The 10,885-nt window shown below is 36.8% G+C and overlaps 1 pseudogene across 1 annotated transcript; it reads right to left on the bottom strand.

The window, feature by feature from the left end:
- Positions 1-3,485: 3,485 nt before the first annotated feature.
- Positions 3,486-10,464, bottom strand: LOC308564689 (ferritin light chain pseudogene; annotated as a pseudogene). Its single transcript has 2 exons — positions 10,388-10,464; positions 3,486-3,984 (listed from the first exon to the last, which is right to left on the bottom strand). The product of its transcript is annotated as a ferritin light chain pseudogene (transcript).
- Positions 10,465-10,885: the final 421 nt, after the last annotated feature.

The raw sequence follows: 10,885 nt of genomic DNA, 5'->3' as shown, positions 1-10,885 counted from the left end.
TGCTTATTGTTTGTATTGTTTAGGCAATCTTCACCTTGAACTGAATTGTCATCCATTTAAATAAATTTTAGGAGGAAAATGTATATTTTTGTGGTGTGGTGGGTTGAGTGGGAGGAGCATTAGAGTGTTCCAGTCCTCTTTTTTCTTAGGGTAACTTATTTCTAATGTAAAATGGATTGATCCTTAAATTCAAACTTTGTATCAAAAAGAGGAGATGAGGCCTGGCTGGGAGTGACTCAGTGGTTGAGCATTGACCTAGGATTCAGGAGATTATGGTTCGATTTCTGGTCAGGGCACATGCCCAGGTTGCAGGCTTGGTCCCCAGCAGGGGCTGTGCAGGAGGCAGCCAATAGATGACTACTCTCTCATCATTGATGTTTCCCTCTCCCTCTCTCCCTCTCCCTTCCTCTCTTTGAAATCAATAAAGATATTTTTTTTTTTTTTAAAATAAAAGAGAAGGTGAGGAAGAAGATCCCACATTTTTTAAGTCTGAAAACAAGTAAGATAATAGTTGGTTTTATATTTTATGAGTTCTAAGAAATTTCACAAGTTTTAATATAGAAGGTTGTAGCCAAATTGCATTGCTTCCAATATTTCTGTTAGCAGAAAAGAGAATTAGTCGCCAACTCATTTTATTGTTCATGAGTATTGAACAATACTCATCCCCAAAGAACTTCTGGAACATACTCAGTTCTGAGATCACCTTTGTTATTCTCATTAAACATGTTAACTTGGGTTTACCATGTAATAGATATAAACCTCCAATATGAAACTCAGCTACAGAATCCAAGGCCACTTCAAACAGAATCAGATCAGTAGGCTCACTTGGATGTTAATTAGGACGTAAAGACTCCGATCTCTTCTCATTCAGATGAGTCTAAATGTGAAAAAGATGAGAAATAGTTTGATCTTATTTACTGTAAGGAGAGTCATGGTTTGAAATAGAAATTCTTGAGATACAAGACTACGAAGTAAATTCACCTGAAAAGTAGGAAACAACACATGTTTATCAATTGTGTAGTTGAGTCTTTTAGTTAAATCTTTGTTAGGATACAGTATCAAATATAGTATTCATCTTTTTGATATTTCATTGGATTGATTAATTTTCACAAAGCTAACAAAAAATCTATAGGTCATTCTTAATACTTAATGCTTCCTTTCAAAATATGGAAAGCCATGTATATATAGAATAAAAATATGAATATGTATACATATATGTGGTTTTCCATATTTTATTGATATAAATATGAATATTACATATATATGTATATGAGAGAGAGAGAAAGAGTGCTACCATCTTAGATTTATTTTGGAATATATTTTATTGGTTCAAACATAAGGCAACACTTTTGAGTAACACTTGTGTAAGATAGAGTAGTTTAGAGTACACAAATACCTCCATCATGAATAATTTAAAAAGTTGAGTATAGTGCAAAAAAGGTTGGATTTTAAAAAATTTATTGAATTTTTATTAGAGAGAAAGAGAGACCAATTTGTTGTTCCACTTATTTATGCATTCATTGGTTGCTTCTTATATGTGCCCTGACTGGAGATTGGACCCACAACCTTTGTGTATTGAGACGATGGTCCAACCAACTGAGCTACATGGCCAAGGCTAAAAAAGTTTGGATTTTAAAAAAATCAACTGTTTATAGGCATCAGAGAACTACTCAAGATGAGAAATATCAATATTATCAAGAAGGGAGAACCAAATTGTTAAGCCAAAGTTCCGCATTTGGTTTTTCTCTTGGAGGCACTTGTCAATTCTGGGTTCAGAGCAAGAGACAGAGAATCTAGGCTTTCCCAAGCAGAGCTTCTGATACAGGAGAAAGAAACCATAAGAACTTCTGGCAGAAAATCAGAGGTGGAAATATATAACTGGAGACATCAGGAAACCAGGCCACATGGCCAGTCTTTCTCTTTGGGTGAAGCTTTTCCATAGATAAGAGATTATAGGACTCAGATAACATTTTAGTGGCCCTCTTGCACTCTCCAAAAAGCTAGACTCTTTCTCAGATGGATTCTCTGAGCATTTCATAACAAGGTGTTGGCAATTTGATACCTGGTTCTGTATTAGTTTGCTGAGACTTCCATACAAAGTATCTAAAACTGTGTGCTGTATCAACAGTTCTAGAGGTTAGAAGTCCAAGATCATGGTTTTGGCAGGGATGGTTTCTGAGGTATTCCATACCTCTCTCTTAGCTTCTAATGTTTTGCTGGTAGGCTTTGGTATTCTGTGGTTTGTAGGTTTGTAGATGCATCATCTTGATACTTGCTTTCATGTTCACATGGCATTCTCCCTGTGTGCAAGAAATTTGTGTCCAAATTTCCCCTTTTTATAAGGACACCAGGTATAATGGATTACACTTCACCCAAATGTTCTCATTTTAACTTGACTACATATATGGAAAGCCACATATATGCATGCATATTCATATTGTTATTCATTGTGTGTATGTGTGTGTATATACATATATACACACACATATGGTTTTCCATATTTTGAGAGAAAGCATAAAGTATTGCCTGTACATTTTTTGTACAGGACACATTCTGAGGTACTGGTAAGTAGAGCCTTAACATATCTTTTGGGAGGCACACAATTCAACACATAACTAGAAGTCTAATTTTCAGGGGTATCATAAACCCTTCTGACTTCTCTCCATTTCTTTCTGCACAATTGCTGATGCTATCAATATCTTGCTGGTGTAGGTGATTTGGCACTACTCACTTGGATTTGGGGTGTTGGTTATAATATCTTACCATTTAGTTTGTTTGCAGAGATTGTCTGTGGGTTTTATTATGCCTGTATGCTCTATATGTTATTGTAAGAAATGTCTTGAGAGTTAATGGCTATAATAACACCTTTCTGTGGTTAACCTCAGTTATTTTGTAAGCATACTCAACACTCTGTGAAATATTTTAGCTTTAAACATCATATTCTTTAGTTACAGAAAATTTTTAGTTATTTTCTTCTTTGTTGTGTGTGTGTGTGTGTGTGTGTGTGTGTGTGTGTGTTTCCCTCCTCCATTCTCTATTATTTCCTTTGGGAAATCTTTATAATCATTGGTTTGGAGGCACTTGGATTCTCTTCCCTATCTATAACCTCTTTCCTATATTTTCTTTATCTTCATTTCTCCACTTTGGCTGCAGATAACTTTCATATTTTCTAAGTCAATAATCCTTCTTTAGTTTGTGAAGACCATCATCTTTCCTGTTACTACATTTTTAATAATGCCAGATGATCCATTTTTAAACCTACCTACTTCTTAATTCAAAACCTCTAATAGATGTTATTTCCACCTATAATTTGAGATTTTTTTTTTCCTGCAAAAAGCTTTATTGTTTCCATTTGGTCCAATGCATGGGAGAGGGCTCCAGGGTGGTTAAAAGAATGGCTAGTGGTTTGGGGAGAGCCCCAGGCAAAAGCCAGACACCAGGGGAATGCAGAGGGGCCCCTCAAGGCCTCTGGGCTCCAAAGGCTCCTAGTTGTGCTTGAGGGTGAATCTTTCAAAGAGCTACTCGCCCAGCCCAGCCTCGGGGCCAGCCAGCTGCGGAGGTGAGTAAGGTGATTGCCCATCTTCTGGATGAGTTTCACCTCCTCACCCAGGAAGTGGTTCTGCAGGAGTCACAGAGATGAGGGTCTGTGTGGGTCGAAACCAGGGCATGCAGGTCCAAAAGGGCCTGGTTCAGGTTCTTCTTCATGGCCATGGTGGCTTCCATGGCATCCTGAGTTTTACCCTACTCATCCTGGAAGAGAATGCGGCCATCGAGCTGGTTTTGCATCCTTAAGAGATGCTCAGTGCCCCGTGCTTCTTGTCTGCTAACTCGTGGAAGAAGTGGCCTACACAATCCCGAGCCACCTCACGGTGGTCAAAATAAAAGCCCAGAGAGAGGTGAGTGTAGGGAGCCCGCAGATGCAGGTTGGCCAGGTGGCTGATGGCAGCCTCCACCTCGGTGGAATAATTCTGATGAATTTGGGAACTGAGGGTTGTCAGACAAAAAGGAGTTAAGGTAAAAACCAAAAACAAACAAAAGAAAAATAAATGGTGTCAGCTGGTCTTGGAGGCTGAGGATGAATGAGGTGGTTTCGAAGGTGGCGACTGGAAAAGAGGTTGGAGGGTGGTCAGAGGCTAGAAGAAGGGGTGGCCCTGGGTCTCTTCAGTCCAAACACTGTTGAAGCAAGAGACAGATCAGGGAGACCACTAAGGGCACTGCCTGTAGTTCGAGAATTTTAATCACACTAATTTAACAGATTTTTCAGGTGTTGTATTCCATTTTCTTGAATTTCTTGTTTCTTGTTTTGGAATCTTGGGTTTCCATTTCATGGCATTGAACTTTTTAGTGAAACTTGTAATTTTTATTTGAGATGCAAACTTGAGTGAAAAGTTTTCTATTCTCTGTCCAATAGATTTTTATGTTATATCATTCCAAGGCCTTTAGAGTTTGTGTCTCCAAATTAAGTCTTGTATTAACAGCTACAGGTCAGAGGCTGGCTCTGATTCTGAACTTTAGTGTGCCTTTGATTCTTCTTCTGGATACAAGCAACCATAAATTTGCTGTTGTATCCTAGGAGAAGTGGTGGAGACATTTTCTCTCTTGTTTATGATTCAAAAGCATAGCTCCATTCTTCACTTCAAACATGGAGCTCAGAATCCTTTTTTTTTTTCACATCAACTGTATATATTTGACCCCAAGGCTCCCTCACTGAAACACTAGCCCTTGTAGCCTGTCTTTTACAGCAGCCTTTTATAAGACCTTTTAACTTCAGTGCCAACTTAGAAGCTTGACTTCCTTTTAATATATGCTTATGAAAAATTTCATCTTGTTTTTAAAATTACACCCTTATTTTATTAGTAAAAAATATTTTACCTTTCATAAATTTGAAGTCGATTGCGAGGTTTCAAAATGTATTAATGCTGTCCTGGCAGGTTTGGCTCAGTGGTTAGAGCATCGGCCCACAGACTGAAGGGTCTCAGGTTTGATTCCAGTTAAGCACTCCTACTTCGGTTGCAGGTAGGTTCAATCTTCAGCTGGGCTGGGGCTCATGCAGAAGGCAACCAATCCATGTGTCTCTCTCACATTGATGTTTCTTTTACTCTCTCTCTCATCCCTCCCTTCCACTCTCTCTGAAAAGCAATGAAAAAAATCCTCAGGTGAAGATTTAAAAAAAAAGTATTAATGTTACCATCTTGTGTCAAAAAACAAGAATATTTAGGGAATTATAAAGTCACTCACTAGTCAGCAACCATGCATAGAGATCTTCCTTTTAAATATCGGCCCAATTAACTGCAGCTCTATTACTGACTGCAGGTGTGACAGCCAACCAAGCCAGTTAATCTTCTTACACATAAGGCATATCATAAATTCTGGTCCTGTGTCTGATTATTTCTCTGTCTCATCAAAGTTCAGAATGGCCATGGTATTCTTTCAGTTAGTCTAAAAATGAAGTAGTTCATTTCTCCCTCTCAGGAAGATAGTGAGTTTGTGAAGACAGAGATAAAACACCTTATTTCCAAAGTGGACACTGTGGAGATGAGCAAACTTCTTTTTTCTCTAGGTTACTTGCCAGATGGATCACCACATGCGTCCTAAATATTCTTTCTATGATTAATGAGTTATTTGGCACAACCAAACATGGCTTAGTCATAGTTTCAGGAATAAAACCCTTAAGAATCTGTTCTTATGTTTGGGCAGCTAAAAGGTCACAGCTCAAAAATCTGACTCCACGTGAATTTCACTAAAAATATCATAACCTTGATAATATTATTAAGTTTATGAGATTATTAATTTGTCTTAAGATAATGAATTATAACTCAGAAAATAGTTTCATAATTTTAAATAGTATGGTCTTGAAAAAATTAAGAAGCATCTTATTAGCTACCAGTTATGTTATCATACAAATATATTATTCATATAATAATAATTTTAATTTTTACTAATTTTAAATTTTACATAAAAAATAAAGGTTTAAAATCATTTATCCTAAAATTGCATTGTGGGAAATCAATGGCAGTATCTGCCAAGGTAATCAGAAATGTCAGGTTTAATTTTAACATGCTTGAAGCATTTATTTAACCATCTGCCTTCCTATCCTAACATCACAGAAAAAAAAAAAAAAATCATGTTGATACCAGTAAAACACACAAGGTAGGAACAGATATTCAGCAAAGTATTATTTTATTGCTGCAAATGTACACTCTAGGCTCACCTCACTCTAAATCATGGCCTTACAGAACTGTAGGAACTCATAAGCAACAAACATACCAATATTGAACCAAAGCCCAATGCACATACATCAAAATCATTGGATAGAAAGGCACATAAGTTCTTTAATTTATATTTTAGCCTTACAAAACCACTGTAGCTAATCACATATTCCCAAAAAAGTATTCTGAAAATTCACATCAGTCATAAAGAAAACCAAATTTTTCCAGTTAATATAAAAGTAGTCATTGTGGCAAATCTGACTTTTATTCTTACACCAATATTCCTCAAATATATTTAGTGGAAACTGTTTTTGCAGCATGTTGATAAGCATTACAGAAATTCTCATTATCTTAGCAAACGTAGTAGTAGAAAAGTCCAATTTAAGTGAATCCATTTAGAAAGGGAATTTAATTGCATAGTAAATAATTTTAACATTTTTATTAGCTCCTGTATCTTACAAAATAAAATTAAAAACAATGAAAATCAGTTAGGAGAATTATCTATTTTGTTTAGTATTATAATGTACTAACTTTAGAAATAAATGGTAACATTTTAATTTTTTGCATTATTTTACTACTAGTACCACCAAGGAGTATGATATCACATCCTCAACTTCACATTTGCTTTTATAAAAACCTATCAAGGGCATCATTTTTGCAGAAATAGCTGAAAACTAATTCAATTTCCTTGTAGGCTTCTTAATCTTTTGATATTCAGTCAGTTATTGCATCATTTTCATTTTGTTTGCAAGGATTGCACTGCATTTGTTTTGTTTAACCATGCAATACAATCAGCCATAGATTGTGCCACTACTGTGTCTGTCAACCTCAAACTGCTGGGCTGGGAGTCGCAAACTGTATTTCCCAGTTTGGCTTGCGAAGGGCTTCCTCTAGGCACCACCAATAGGAAATAATGGTAGGAAATCACAGGCAGAAAAAGGAGGGAACTCTGCCCTCTCTCCTTGTAGGTGTGAGAGTTGCTGGAGGTCTCCCTGTGGCAGCAGGAGGTTGGGTAAGGTCAGTTTGAATTCCCGCAGCCTGAGTAGAGGCAGAACACTCACTGCTACATTTTGGGGCGTTGGATCCAAAACCAAATGTAACAAAGTCCCCAAAATGCCGCAGCAGTTGCAGGCTTGCGGGTTGCAGAACAGGAGTGTTGGCAGCTGCTCAATATTACCTTTCTTTCATTTGCTCCAAAAATGACCCCTCATTTTGCCTTTATTCTTGTAGTCCTTTCAACAAGTTTAGAACCATTTGTCTGGTTTAAATTCTACCAAATTCATTTAAATTTAAATGAGCAGAGTGATTTCTGTTTTCTTGATTGTGCTATGGTACTGAAATGTTGATCACAATGGGCAGGGATAAATTATCCTGTTAAGTACTGCAGACTATTGGAGTAGACAGTGATTTTTAAGTAACTGGTTCATTAGAGAATATTTTAGTGTAAGGATTACTTTTGTTTTCCCCAAACGAAAGATACATTGGAAACTAATTTGCTGAATCCTTAGACAACAGGAATGCCCTTTAACTGAGTACAGGTTACCAGAGTCAACTCATTTTGGGAAAAGTTGGTGTTGGGGACTGAATTATGTTCCCCTAAAATTCATACATTGAAGCCCTAACCCCTAGGACCTCAGGATTTGACTGTCTTTGGAGATAAGACCTTTAAAAAAGTAATTAAGGCAGACAAGAGGTCATGTGGGTAGGCTCTAATCCAATATGCTTGGTGTCCTTATAAGAAAAGGAGATTAGGTCATACCGAAAGTGACACCAGGGAATGTGAGCCCCTTAGAGAAAAGGCCATGTGAGTGCACATGACAAGGCAGTCAGTCATCTGCAGGCCAAGGAGAGAGGCCTCAGTTAGCAACCAAACCTGCCAACACCTTGATCTTGGACTTTTAGACTACAAAAGTGTGAGAGAGTAAATTTCTGTTGTTTGAGCCACCCAGTATGTGGTATTTTGTTATAGCAGTCCAAGCAGACTAACAGAGAGGTTGAAAGTAAGGTAAATAGGTTTCTCTACTGTGAAAATCTCCACTGTGATTTTTCCCCCCAATGAGATTACGCCACATATTTTCCAAATTGCTCACTCACTTCTTTTTCTTTATAGAGTGTCTCACAAATCTATGTTGTAAGAACAGGCTTTCCAAATCTACTCTTCTACTCTGTTTGTTCTTTGTCTAATTTCTTCTCTCCATACCCAATTTTTCAATTTCTTTAGCAAGACATTTAGGAATATGACTATTCAATCCAAGCAGCACTGTCCTTTTCTTTATCTTTTCATAATTGTATTGAAAAATCTTAATATATCCTTCTTAGACAACTGCTCCATCCATCCCTCAAAGGTAAATTTTCATCGGTGAGCTTGGCTTCTTTGCTCCCTTACCTCCCTGTCATTATACACCATAACAAAATCAGGAATTAAATGGAAGTTTCAAAAGAAACAAGATGGCATATTTGACATAATTTCATGAGACATGACTCTCAAAAAAAAATCATTATTTTCTCTAAGTTAGTCCAGGATATAGCAATTTACCTGGGAACTTTGTGTTTATTTATTATCTCACAACCTTGTGAAGCTGGGAATTTGGAAGCAGTTTAGCTGATCATTGGGGCTCAGATTTTCTTATGAGGTTTTGGTCTAGATGTTGGCCACAGCTGCAGTCATCTGAAGTCTTGTTGAAGGCTGGAGAATTTGTTTCCTAATTCAATCACCTAGTTGTTAGTAGGATGCCTTAGTCCCTGACTAGCTCCAGAAACCTCAGTTTCTCACCAGGTGGACTTCTTACCGTATGACAGTTCACTTTCCCAGAAATACTGATTCATGAAAGACAAAAAAGTCATAATGTCTTTAACGATCTTCTCTCAGAAGTGACATGCCATCACTTCTAGCATATTCTATTGGCAATAGAAACCAGCCCTGAGACATTTGTTGGAGGGGATTGACTATATAAGTGTGAGTATTAGGAGGTCAGAATCTTTGGGGCTCTCACAGGCAGAAAAACAATAATTTTATATTAATTATTGATATCAACAAATATCAAGAAAGTTTTGCTCACACGTGTGGAAAAAGTAGAGTGAGAAATAGATGTGAGGCAGGTATGAATTTGCCATGCCTTATTCAGATCTCACACATTTATTTTATATGAGACGTCTCATGTTTTAAAAGAAAGTTCATAATAGACTGGAAAATGAACAATAAATGTACCTATCAGATAATACATATTAGGCTACTTGTGATGATCTAAATAATGAAAAGCTGACCACAAAAAAATTTTCCTCAAGAATATCCTTAGATTTTTAATTGTCAGATAACTTCAATTTATCAACCTTAATTATAGAACTTGATAACATTTTTCTCAATGTTGATGAATGCCTCATCATATATGTCATGGCTTCACCCTGGAATCTGAGCCATTCTTGGTTTCTGACTTCGCCACATCATTCATGTCCAATATATGGGCAAATTCTGTTGATTCAACCTCCAAATTATATGAGAAATTCGTACCCTCAGCTTTTCTTCCCTGGTGTATGCAACAGTCTCTTGCTTCCTTTCTTACTATTTTTCTTCAATCCACTTTAGTCTTCACTCAGGAATAAGAGTCATCATTTCATATGGGGACACTAAGGTGAAAACTGTCAATGGCTACCCATTGCACATAGAATAATATCCAAACTCCTTGCAATAACCTTGAAGGCTCTACATTATATCTGCCCTCTGGTCTCATCTCTCCTGAAGTTCCAGGCCCACTAGTCTTTCATTCCCTCAAAGCAACACTTTCTCACTACCTGAACTCTTCACCCAAGTACTGTCCTCTTTTTAAAAGTTTTTAAAAAGCATTTTTCTACTCTTCCTATGACTAACTCTTCTTAACACTTCAAATTTCAACTTAAATACCACCTCCTCATAGTGGGTTTTCCTGAACAATTCTAGAGAGAGGTGATTTCTCTTTCTAGCAACATCTTCTTCAACTATTAACCCCCCAAACCTGTGTTTTACTATTGTACCAAACCACACCTCATTGCCTTCTTTATTCATTTTTCCCTTTTCCCACTGTCATCTAGAATATGGAAATTTTTTGTTTTCCCTGAAGCAGAAATTCTGACCACAAAGCCTTGCATATTTTATAATAAATACATGAATGAATTATGGCCAAAGATTCATTAAAAATTATTACCCAATTCGCATAATTAGAGCGCTTCTTGTTCTGTAGCTCAATTCAGTCTGGCCATGTGATGTATGAGCCTGCCCCATTGCCCCTCTGCCCTCTGCTATGGAGAGCTTTAGCAAGCAGAAATTCTCAAATCTCAGAAAGATTCTTCCCAATTTCTACCATCACAGCACACTCAGTTTTTCTACATATAAAGTAGCTTTTGATATCTGAAAATTATTCCAGATAATCAAACTATTTTACTATAAGTCAAATATTCTGTAAGTCAAAAAATCTAATGGTAACTGACTGGCTAGTCAAATCTAAAATAGAACCTTAACTTATAAAAAAAGTTACAGATGAAACCATTTCGCTATCATCTGAAATACAGTCAGATACTTTTAAAAGATTTTTAGCTTCTGTTACTAATATGACATTTGAGCCTCTAAAAACATTTGCAGATCACAGGGAACCTAACAAATGGAAACAAATAAAAGGTATTACCACAGTCAGCCATTTACAATT

Source organism: Miniopterus schreibersii, assembly GCF_964146895.1.
Source record: "Miniopterus schreibersii genome assembly, chromosome: 1".
In the NCBI taxonomy this organism is placed as follows: Eukaryota; Metazoa; Chordata; class Mammalia; order Chiroptera; family Miniopteridae; genus Miniopterus; species Miniopterus schreibersii.
Note: the sequence above shows the minus strand (reverse complement) of the source record. Positions and strands in the feature narration are given on the sequence as shown.